General features: G+C 39.1%; 1 protein-coding gene across 1 annotated transcript in view; it reads left to right on the forward strand.

The window, feature by feature from the left end:
• The window catches only part of LOC136250630 (E3 ubiquitin-protein ligase rnf213-alpha-like), a 407,493-nt gene that overhangs the window by 338,487 nt on the left and 55,924 nt on the right, over positions 1 to 13,082 (forward strand). The gene's annotated exons all lie outside the window — the stretch shown is intronic.

The following is a 13,082-nucleotide window of genomic DNA, read 5'->3' on the forward strand; positions in this document are numbered from 1 at the left end:
CCACAAAATACACACAGAAGTATCTTCTCAATTGTTTTATAGTGTGTCTATCATGTTTTCTCTTGCAAATTGTTTAGAGAAAGCCTTGAGGCTGCCCTTCATTTTTGTTCGCGTAAGTACAGGTAACTCCCCCTTTCAACTCGCTATCTCTGGTAGCCTAAGAGGTTTTCAATGTTGTTTTGAAGTTGTTAAATGTCTATAAAACTGAAAGGGATGATCGTTTATGAAGAGTCACCATACCCATATTTCAGACCACTGAGAAGAAACCACCGCAGAGCAAAGTTTATGTGTGTGGAAGTTGAAGGGTGCTAGTGCCTTTTTGAAGCATCGCAAATGCTGTTCTTTTTATCTTTGATACAGGCAAAAAGGAAGCTACAGGAATCTAAACTACTGCTTCGAAGATTGACCTAACTTTCTACTATACATGGACCAAAGTATAAGAGTGTACCTTGTTTCATTCACACGCTATATATAGTCCCACAAAGTTAACCCATACATTTTTCTTTTTCTGAGATACTGGCTGCTTGCACAGGTATCAAATTTGCTGTGAAGATTCTTCAATAAACTTGTGGAAACTTAGCACATGGATTTGTCTTTACACTTCTTCTGTCTTGAGTTATGAAATAAAGAGCGAGTGCCTGCGAGCAAACTTCGACTTCCAAGCCTTGTAACTTCGTGCTGGATCACAACAATTATAATTCCAGGTGCTAAAAGTTCGTAAATTTATCACGGATGGCCCACCAAAAGTTTGATAGAGATCTGACTATCATGTATTCCAAAGTATCACCTTTTACAATGCAGTGTAAAACTTGCACACACCGAACAGTTATTACAACAAATTCCAATAAACCACAAATGCCAATTTTATCAAATAACAAGCTATAAATGAAGTTCTGAACAAAAGAAAAGCTCTTATTTCTTTTCTATACACATTGGGACACTTTCTTGTTGCTTGTGGAGTCGCCAAGCCTGCTCTTCAATAGGTAACGCCTCATAATACACAGTCAGTGTCTTGTAATGGGTGATAAAAACAGCTGGAACATCGTCACTACCTGAAAACAGGTGTACAATTACAAACATAACTTACCAGCATACACTGTCACTCGAGAAAACACAGGAAGAATGTGTGTTGACTACAAGCCAGCTTGCGTTTGCACATGTCTTCAAAACTAACTCTTACTTTCAGGATAATTCACTCTATTGTCACTCTTGGGTACCCAGACGATCATTTTCGTGGTAGTTTTCAAACGAAACAGGCTGTTTCTTGGCCAATTTCTTTGGCGCAAAACACGGCCGCCTAACACGGATACTTTGAGTGTGCATAATATTGCCAATTATGATGTAACAGCCGCATGTTTGTCCCTTGAATGGCTTCAAAAACCTGCTATATAGCACCCTTAATACAAACTTAATTTAGCTTTCAATTCTTACATCCTGGCTGCTTTTACCATTTAACAATTTTGCTCACGTGGGTGCGTACAGACAAACATAGATAGGTAGATAGGTAGGTACACATACACACACACTTCTATGAAAACAATTTCAGTAAACCAGGTACGCACCCACAGCCAGCTGTGGGCACGCACCTGGTTTAAAAATTTTCCTTTGTCACTTTGTAAATGATTAATATAGCTGATCCAGTATAGTCACCGAGGGGGGGTTCTGAGGTTTGCGGAAACCGGTCACGTTCAGATCGAGATACTCTAATACAGCAGTCAATCACTCTAATAAAGCAGTCACAGTATTCAGAGCAGTAGTGTAGCAAGCTATGTAGCTTTAAATAAGCATTTTATGTACTTTATCAGTGATATGAATATATAGTTAATGGAGGGCAATTATTCTTAGCAGGTGGTAACCATTTTATTTGGTCTTCACCAAAAATCTAGCTATGGTCTTGATCAGAAACCAGACATCAAAAATCCTAGAGATGCCTATGTGTGATGCTTTTTGCCATTCATGTCTCTGTCAACTGTAATTGGCTGAAAAGGGTGACCACGAACACAAAGTAAAGCTAACCGTGGATCAAAATTGGTGTCTACCCCACCCATTAAAGACCTTTGTCTGTCTTTGTACTTGTCTGTTTAGTAGCTCATTTTGTTGACTTAGCTTCTCGAGATTTACACATTATGACAACCACATGATAGCATGGTTATCTTGCTGAAAAAGAATCCTAAGCTAGATTAACTTGTTTGTGGCAAGGCTTTAAGATTCTTCATGAGCAGCTTTTAGACTTTGTGTTATAGTTACTGCACTTACCAATCTCAAGTCCATTTCAGAATAAAAGTGTTTTCTGTATACTGTCACTACAGAGCTTGCAAACTAATTATTCACGCAATGCCTCATCCCATCCCAGTACTGACCAAAGTCACCAACCATCAAGATAGTCCGCTATAGTTTCTTCTAACATATGTTCAAGGCGATGAAAGTAGAATCTTCGAGCAATTATCAGACATTTCAATTTAAAATGTTCCTTGAGAACAGTAACAATCTGGTTGAAGGACTTGTCCTTTGGCTGCACTAAATTTCCAACTAGCAAATAAATCTTTGCTCCCATCAGCCAAGTGACTCATTTTCTTTGGGCAATCTCATTAACTTGGAAAAATGGAAACACCCACCAAAATCAACTCATTTTCAGGTTCAAACTCCCCTCTGTGGCCAATGGTAGAATTGGTCTCCAGATATCATATCTTTGCACTAGGGTTCAGGATTCAACTGATTCTCACTAACTGTAATGACACAGACATGCAGTAGTAAATACAATAGCATTCAATATTGACGCATGTGCATTAGAATACACCATAAGGTGGTACTGAAAACCATCACTATGAAGTGAATCCTGCCAAATGACTTGTGAATAAAAGTAGCACTGGTGGCTGCTTGGTAAAGGCTATCTATCTTTTGCTAATCCAAGTAGGTCTTGATGCCACTAGGAAAAAATTCTTAAATTTCTCCATCAACACAAAATACCTCAATTTACCAAAATTCTTCTGAACTTCCTTGGAAATACACTGACAGTTAAATAATGTCTCTTTAGATTATGCAAACTATCTTCTTGCTGTTCTGTCTGTAGACCTGTAGTACTAATTTTAAGTCCCAAAGACAGCTCTCTTTACAGTTTTGTTATCTGAAATCTGGTCCACTGAAAAGGCTGATTAAGCTTATCTAGCAGGGAGCTTTGAAGCAGGAGTGTCCATATATACTACTTTTGGCTAAGCCAGACTTGAAGCCAGAGTTATGTCAGTTTTTTAAAACGGCAACACAAATCGCACCTACTTATTTACTCACGTCAAAATCACTACAACATGAAATGGGGGGTTCACTGTGGCAGTAGCTGCTGCTATCTTTAATTCAATTGTCTTCAATTGCATCGCCAACTCATGCTCTTTCAGCTCCATTTTCCTTAAAGTTTCAGTTGGCTCTCTACCATACTCACACTAGTTAGCACATCTTTATCATCAGAAATGATCTCTTCTTCACTAAGTGCTTCCTTTTGATTATTGCTCTTGTTCTTGGTACTAATGTTTAGTTTTGTAATTCTGATGAAGAATAGACAAGTCTGGATTCTTCTGTGACACTAAAGATAACACTCCATGAAAAGTGTGATACTGAATGACATGTTAACTTGTAGCTAATATATAGTAGAATTATATAGTAGAAAAATACGAAACAGTTGTATGCAATGTACTGTAGTTATACAATACAATTCCAATAGTTGCCCACAACAATGTGATTTCTAGTAATAGCTAACATGCTACCTTCATGACACATCACGGCACGTTACGGCATGCCCTACACAAACCACCCTTCCACTGCACCGAGCTCTAAACACATTACTTCACATGATATCACATAGAAACAATACTTCACATACATGTATACACATACGTACATACAACTCTTTGGGGGAGGTAGGGCAACTGAGGTGAGGCGCATTTGTTTGAAGGGGAATCATGTGTTATCACTGTTCCAGTTGTGCGATGCTTAATGCTGTCTTTGATGATGTAACTTACAAGACATTAATAACGCCCAACAGTACCCATGCCCAATTATAACTTCACCCAATAGTGCCTACACCCCTGACAGTACTCACAGTCCACAGTACCTACACCCAACATTACAACACTCTAGAATTACCAACATTCAGTGACAGCCCACATTACAAACATCTAGTCGCAACAAACATTACAAACATTAAGTCGCAACAAACATTACAACATTTAGTCGCAACAAACATTACGAACATTTAGTCGCAACAAACATTACAAACATTCAGTCGCAACAAACATTACACACGTCGCAACAAATAACCACATGTAATCGCAACACACAACCACATTTAGTTGCAACAAATATCACACATATAATCGCAACACATAAGCACATATAATTGCAACAGATAACCACATTAGCCGCAACAAACATAGGCATATTCAATCGCAACAAACGTAACCAGTTTGAACATAGCATTTACAGGTAAGTCGCATTAGTGATAACACACGTATCTTTGGACTGAATTACTTTTAACTAAGTTCAGCAATTTGTGCCCAATTTCCCCCAAAATAGTTGTTAGCAGTGATATAAAACATACACATGATGGTATATATTTTTGCAGAACTTGTGTGGTATCTATTTGTCATAATTGAATTAATGTTCCAGTACTATTACCATACACATACAATATCTAAGCTCACAATGAATACAACATCGTGAGTGACAAAATCCAATTCTTCCATTGACTGTAACTCTGATTTACCATAGCACTCATTACTGTTACATTATGACTATGCAATACTGCCACATGTGATGGTAATTAACCCTTAATGACATCAGAATCTATGAATGATGTAATGTATATAGTAGTAGTATACACAATATGTATCTGTATATTATTATCACAGTGGTCGTGTTGAAACCATAAATGGAGTCTACCACTACTGGGACGAGCCATCAAATTGTGCTGCTTCCCCCCTTTGAATAGCTTCTTATGTACTGACCATAAGATTTGATGATAAATATTATTCCCTTTACCATGGCTATGGGATGTGTACAGCCATAAATATGTGACATGTTTTATGTGAATACAATGTATCCTCTGGCAATGTTCTATGTACCCCATATATTTTCAATGAAACTACATGACTGACTTCAGCGGCCGTATCAATATGCACACAAACACAAGCAATGTAGGTTAATGTGAACCTACACATGAATATGCGTAACGGTAACAAGTGCTACAAATTTAAAATGACACATAACTCTAGTACATTTGTTAATGTATCCTGGTGACATGTTGGGATAATGCACAGAATGAAGAGTTTGAGTTGAATAAAATATCGGGGACCTTCGTGAAGTGTTCAAATGTAATAAGGATTATTAGTGATTATCAGGGTTCCAAGCTTGTTAACTATGGAGTATGCATCATCTACTGCATAGAAAATAAGAGCACATGCAGAGGGGGCTATAAAATTGTTACTGCTGAAGCCCACAGGTGCTGACCGGTGAGGGCACTGAAAGGTTCTAGTTGAGTACATTCTGAGCAAGGGGGTCACCCAAAACAGATGGGTTCACAAATGCAGATTGAAAGTTGTGCGCTGTGTACACGGAGTGTGGAACTGTGTAACCGAAGTTACACCCTTGTCAAATGTCAGATAAGATCAGCTCTACAAAAGCCTTGTCAGGGTGATTGCATAGTTCACACTCAAGAGTGAGTGGCACTGTAGTAGTGGGGCGCATGCACCCCACTTATGTCTACTGGGTAGGGGAATTCCCACAAATAAGGTGGGGCAAGTGTGCTTTATAATTGGGTGTGCACTTTTGCATTGTTCGCAAATGATGAGGTATTGACAATTGGTTTGTTGGCAAATTCTTAGGTTGTTCAAATCACAGGAGATTTGCGCGAGTGATTGTGGTGGGAAGAGTAGAGGAGGTAGGATGGACTGCTAGTTTAAAGCAGCGTTGCACCGATAATTGGGTTGAATTATCAGTAAAAGCCGATATTAGCTAATTTTACAAGTAACAGTATCAGTTACGAAGTGGAGATATTTCGTTGATTAACTAAAACCCACGATCAATCATTGATGACGGTAATGAACAGGTGAAAGTAAAGAAGCTGTGAAATGCAGCATACAACACTTAATTGTTTATAACTATGTAGGCGTTTTTTTTTTGTGAAAGTATGGTTGCCAAGCTATAGTAGGCTGTGTATATTTTTTGGCAATTAGTCTATCACTTTTCACAAATGGTCTCGGATCCCACCAGAAATACTGTTTGATAAGCTGGCTTAGCTATTTTATAACCAATTGGCTTCTTTTCCATGAAGGGGTTAGTGGCAATACTTTAACAACACTGTAAAATCTTAAGCCCACTCAATTTACTACATTGATCAAGACACACGGTAGTGTGTCGTGCGGCCCAAGAAGCCGGTGCGTAACACCCGTGAGTATATTGACAGGAAGAAAGAAAACGCAATTTTCACACCTCCGTAGCTCTGTGCTGCCTTGATGAAACAAGACGATGTTTGCTGTGGACACTCCCTCCACCTTCAGCACTCCACATTCCAATTTAGAGCGAAATCGCTTCAAGCGCTCCCGAGATATGCGACTTCAAAAATTGGCTTAGTTTCTTAGTTTTGTTTTTTTTCTTTTTTTTTTTCTTCCTCTTTTCGCACACTTACAAAAACTGCTATAAAACGCGAACGCCATATCCAATCGCCTTGAAATTTGGCACACAGAAGGGGGTTATAAAGGCGCATCTCTGTACCAACTTTGGCTGGAATACGATAAACAGGCAAAGAGTTATGAGCAATTATTCACGAAAAATAACACCAATATGTTGTCACGCCTACAGGGTAAACCGCGTATGGGAAGAAACTGAAAATCGGTGGGTGAATAGGTTAACTATTGAACCTCAAACCTTTTGTGGTTTGAAAGAAATCGAGTTAAAAATCAGGAAGATACAACAAAAAAACCAACAGTGTGTAACAATTACACAATCGAGATTAGCTAATAAAAAACGACTGCTTGCCACGCCTACCAGGTAAACCGCTTGGGGTAATGCTTTGAAAATCGCTGTACAGATGGAGTTATCATCTTAGAAAGGCTCTTCAATGGTGTAGAAGAATCCGACTTAAAGCCACAGAGTTATAACACGAAATCCAATTTGGTGTAGCAAGTGCGAGATCAAGATACTCTAATAGAGCAGTCATCCTAATAGAGCAGTCACCCAAAGAGATTTCAAGAGATCAGTTAGAAACAAGTAACCTGTATAGAGATCAGCCACAAACAAGTCACCCTGTAGAGAGATCAGCCCCAAACAATTCACCCTGTAGAGAGATTAGCTAGAAGAAGTTACCTTGTAGGGAATTCATGCAACTATAGAAAGAGATAATTCAGCTAGAAGAAATCACCTTGTAGAGTTCAGCTACAAAGAAACCACAATGTAGAGAGTTCAGCTACAAACAAATGGCCCTGTGGAGAGATCAGCTAGAAGAAGTTACCTTGTAGAGAGTTCAGCTACAAAGAAACCATCATGTAGAGAGTTCAGCTGCAAACAAATCACCTGTAGAGAGATCAGCTACAAACAAATCTCCCTGTAGAGAAATCAGCTAGGAGAAGTTTCCTTGTAGAGAATTCAGTTACAAAGAAACCATCATGTAGAGAATTCATTTACAAACTAGTGACCCTATAGAGACATCAGCTAGAAGAAGTTACCTTGTAAAGAGTTCAGCTACATAGAAATCATTCTGTAAAGAGCTCAGCTGCAAACAAATCACCTGTACAGAATTCAGCTACAAACAAATCACCCTGTAGAAAGATCAGCTAGAAGAAGTCACCTTGTAGAGAGTTCAGCTACAAAGAAACCACCATGTAGGGAGTTCAGCTAGAAGAAGTTACCTTGTAGAGAGTTCAGCTAGAAGAAGTTACCTTGTAGAGAGTTCAGCTACAAAGAAACCATCATGAAGAGAGTTCAGCTGCAAACAAATCTCCCTGTAGAGATTTCAGTTAGAAGAAGTTACCTTGTAGAGAGTTCAGCTACACAGAAACCATCATGAAGAGAGTTCAGCTACAAACAAATCACCCTGTAGAGAGATCAGCTAGAAGATGTCACCTTGTAGAGAGTTCAACTACAAAGAAACCACCATGTAGGGAGTTCAGCTAGAAGAAGTTACCTTGTAGATAGTAAGAAACCACTATGTAGGGAGTTCAGCTAGAAGAAGTTACCTTGTAGAGACTCTCTACAAGGTAACGTCTTCTAGCTGAACTCCCTACATGGTGGTTTCTTTGTAGCTGAACTCTCTACAAGGTGACTTCTTCTAGCTGATCTTTCTACAGGGTGATTTGTTTGTAGCTGATTTTTCTACATGGTGATTTATTTGTAGCTGAACTCTCTATATGGTGGTTTCTTTTTAGCTGAACTCTCTGCAAGGTGACTTCTTCTAGCTGATCTATCTACAGGGTGATTTGTTTGTAGCTGAACTCTCTTCATGATGGTTTCTGTGTAGCTGAACTCTCTACAAGATAACTTCTTCTAACTGAACTCTCTACAGGGAGATTTGTTTGCAGCTGAACTCTCTACATGGTGGTTTCTTTTTACTGTAGCTGAACTCTCTACAAGGTAATTTCTTCTAGCTGATCTCTCTACAGGGTGATTTGTTTGTAGCTGAACTCTCTTCATGATGGTTTCTTTGTAGCTGAACTCTCTAACTTGTAGAGAGTTCAGCTACAAAGAAACCAGAGCTCAGCTGCAAACAAATCACCTGTATAGAATTCAGGTACAAACAAATCACCCTGTAGAGAGATCAGCTAGAAGAAATTACCTTGTAGAGAGTTCAGCTACAATAAAAAGAAACCACTGTGTAGAGAGTTCAGCTGCAAAGAAATCACCCTGTAGAAAATTCTGCCACAAACAAATTGCCCTGTAGAAAGATCAGATAGAAGAAGTTATCTTGTAGAGAGTTCAGCTACAAAGAAACCACCATGTAGAGAGTTCAGCTAGAAGAAATTACCTTGTAGAGAGTTCAGCTACAAAGAAACCATCATCTAGATAGTTCAGCTGCAAACAAATCACCTGTAGAGAGTTCAGCTACAATAAAAAGAAACCACTGTGTAGAGAGTTCAGCTGCAAAGAAATCACCCTGTAGAAAATTCTGCCACAAACAAATTTCCCTGTAGAAAGATCAGTTAGAAGAAGTTATCTTGTAGAGAGTTCAGCTACAAAGAAACCACCATGTAGAGAGTTCAGCTAGAAGAAATTACCTTGTAGAGAGTTCAGCTACAAAGAAACCATCATCTAGATAGTTCAGCTGCAAACAAATCACCTGTAGAGAGTTCAGCTACAAACAAATCTCACTGTAGAGAGATCAGTTAGAAGAAGTTACCTTGTAGAGAGTTCAGCTACAAAGAAACCATTCTGTAAAGAGCTCAGCAGCAAAAAAATCACCTGTACAGAATTCAGCTACAAATAAATCACCCTGTAGAGAGATCAGCTAGAAGAAGTTACCTTGAAGAGTGTTCAGTTACACAGAAACCACCATGGATAGTTCTGTAATAAATATATGTATTGTATATATAATTCGTACATTTACTGATAAAATCAGAAATATTTAAGGTACATCTGCTTCATCTTTTCTTCTTCCTGTGGTAAAGAAAAAAAGATAGGTTTAAAAAGTCCCAAAGCAGGCCATAGGCCGGCTTTGGGGTATACAAATACAAAAAGAAGTGAAATCTAATCCAAAACAGCCAAGCTGTAATAAAAGTGCCAACAGCCAAATGGAAACTTTTTTTTTTTTACTCCAGGTTACCAGAAATAGACTTCATGTGTCACTGTTGTTATTATCTAATCCAAAACAGCCAAGCTGTAAAAAAAGTGTGCGGCCCTCAAAAAGGCTATGGTGAAAAAAGATGTGAAATCCAAGGTGGCGGCCAAGAAATGGCTGTGATGGTAGGTTAATGGTAAAAAATTTAATAACGACAATTCAGGTGAATTTTGTGCCAATTGACCAAGCGGCACCAAAATTCACCTGAATTGTTGTTATTAAAATTTTTGCCATTAACCTACCATCACAGCCATTTCTTGGCCGCCACCTTGGATTTCACATCTTTTTTCACCATAGCCTTTTTGAGGGCCGCACACTTTTTTTACAGCTTGGCTGTTTTGGATTAGATTACATTATCATTACATTTGCAATGTATTCTAGGTGATTGTATGCTCCCCCTTCCTTGTTCTGAAGGACTGAATATCGGTTAATATCAGCATAACATTTACAAGGATAGGCAAATATTGATATTGGTAAAATTAATGTGAAACAAATGTGTATCGGTGCAACACTAGTTTAAGGAGTATAATGCACTGGTATTTGAACATTTCTAGCGCTCGGGATAGTTTAGCTAGAAGAATGGTGGAGACATACATATTCCGGGCCACCATCCATGAGGCAAAGGAGTTGATTTTTGGAGTGGGTGGGAATTGGAGCAAGTTGAAAATGCATCACTCTGAGATGACATTTGCAGCATGAATATTTGCATATGCTGCTGAGTGGTGGTTCATCGGGTACAGAGAATATGGCATGGGCAAACGAGCTATTGAATTCTATGTGCTACTCCACAAGGATTCCAGTGCGTAAATGTGCCAGTAGTGGAGCTATTAGTGGAGGAGGATGAGTAGTACCAAGAATGGCTAGTTCTTGAGTATGCAGTTCTAGCTGGTTGAGGATGGCCAGAACAGCAGGACACAGCCTGAAGTGTAAGTTGTTGTTGATTGAGGAACTTTGGTTGCTAGCTGTAGACTGCAGCTGAGGAAATAATTATGTTTGGGTTGAGAGGTAGGGGTCACTGTTGTTCCAGAAGTAGGAAGCACGAGTTGTGCCAGGGAAGCCTGTGGACCGGGGATAGCAACTGTGACCTGTGACTGAGGTATTTGTGTGCCATTGGACGTCGCTTGAAGTAACAGGTTTGCAAGCTGTGTTGTAACAAAAGTAGACGCAGTTACTCGTTACTCATTGTAGCCGCGGCGTCACTGTGACTGGCGGTTGCGTTGGTATGCTGAGATGACACTGTGGGAGTCGCATAGGAAGCCTGACCAGTAACAGGTGGAGTGTCAACAGCGTTATGTGTTGTTGCGTCAGCCTACAGTTTCCAAGAGTCATGGAGTTCATCCTCAGCATGACGCAGGCTTCTGTACCTCCGCCAGGAGTGGAAATCCAGAAACAAGCTGCGACAGCCAAGCCGATGAGGCGGTGGAGCGAAGGACCGCCCTAGAGCCAGGTCCAACACCTCGACGAGCCCCTCCGCACGATCAATGGTTGTCTACCCCTCACAGCACTATTGGGACGCGTTGCTGGTTAAGTGGTAGCTATCGCTATTGAAAACAAGCCCGCGTGAGCCAGAAACCCACTATAGTTTTATGTCATGCGTTCAGTTGATAGTTGAATAATGCAATAGCTATACCAAATTAAGACAGTTACACATGCAGTGTGACTTAGCTGGTTTTGTAGCAGAGCAGCTAGTAGGTTCCAAGTTGGTGATGAGGAATCTCACTGGCGTAGCTTAGCGATCTCAGTCAAGCAGCTTATGACGGCTTCTCTAGCAGCAGCTAATGACCGACGACGGTTTATCCTGTTAAACTTCTCTAGTTTGACCTCCAACCTCTCCAGTTAGACCTCTAAGGGCTGAAAAACTAAAACCGGGCACCAAACGCACAGATGACACAATTAGACAATTGTGGCAGATACAACTCAGTTCCACTTCTATATAGGAATGTGGAATTTAATTATGACATGCACTTATGCAACCAGATGACAGATGGTGCTAAAACTTGATTTCTGCTCCTGACCCACCACTCCAGGAAGCTAGCCTGTTAACTTTTGTTTGTTGTTGAGGTAACAAACTACATTATAGCAGCACAATGCAAAAATCGTGCACTTTTTCATAAAAACATGAAACTTTTCACATATATAGTATTCCTCATGACATAACTTTTTTGATATAGTGCCATATCACAGATTTGACCTTTGGTGAACTTTATGGCCATTTTTGCTCAGAAATTTAATCATTTCTGTCTTTATCTCCCTGAGGCATTAATTAACTTGTTAAAACATGGTACCAAAATAAAGATCTTGTAGAATGAAACAACTTAGTTTCTATTTGAATTTAATAGGTAATTTCACTCCAAAGTTATGATCATTTATATTACCCAGATAATTTACCTCCCCATGGGTAATTTACACCCCAAGGGCAGGTAAACTCAAAGAATTTTGCAGCTAGTAAAAGCGATCATAACTTCAAACTGGAATTTCGTATTAACTTCAAATAAAAACTAAATTGTTTCATTCAACAAGACCTTTACTTTGGTACCATGTTTTAACATGCCAATTAATGAGATAAAGTCAGAAATGATCTAATTTCTGTACAAAAGTGGTCATAAAGGTCACCAAAGGTCAAATCTATGATGGCACTATATCAAAAAATACATGTCATGCGAAATACTATTTATGTGGAAAGTTTCATGATTTTATGAAAATGTGCACGATTTAGCTAATTTTGGAGGCTACACTGCTATACTATAAATGGGAGCACATAGAACAACAATACCAAACAACAACATTTACAACTGTTTGGGTACCATTCAACCTGGTACCAAGAAATTCAAATTTGAGGTTAGTGGTACAAAGTGGTATTAACAATTGGCGATGATTAGCAGCAATATGACATCTGTACAACAAAATCTTCAAAATATCAAGCTTCTGGTTCTCCCTGGACAAGCCCTAAATTTGTTATGCAGCATAATTTGGCTTCAAGTGATGAATCAATGTTAGCTGGCACTTCAATCGTGTTATCACTAATTGACTCTATAATACAGATGCACAAAACACCTTGCTATAACACTAGCATGTTGTGTTTTATGATGGTTGTTGCGAAGCATGAAAAAATAAATAACACACAACTTCAACTTATTTGTTCATATTCTTGGAAAGAGATGGAGTGATTTCACAGTTTGATAATTGTCCCATCTTGTGGCAACTTCACTATGAAAATCACTTCATTTCAATAAAGGAGTATGAAGCTACAAAAATTGTGTTATGGTTG

The sequence above is a fragment of the Dysidea avara genome, chromosome 3, assembly GCF_963678975.1.
Source record: "Dysidea avara chromosome 3, odDysAvar1.4, whole genome shotgun sequence".
Taxonomy (NCBI): domain Eukaryota; kingdom Metazoa; phylum Porifera; class Demospongiae; order Dictyoceratida; family Dysideidae; genus Dysidea; species Dysidea avara.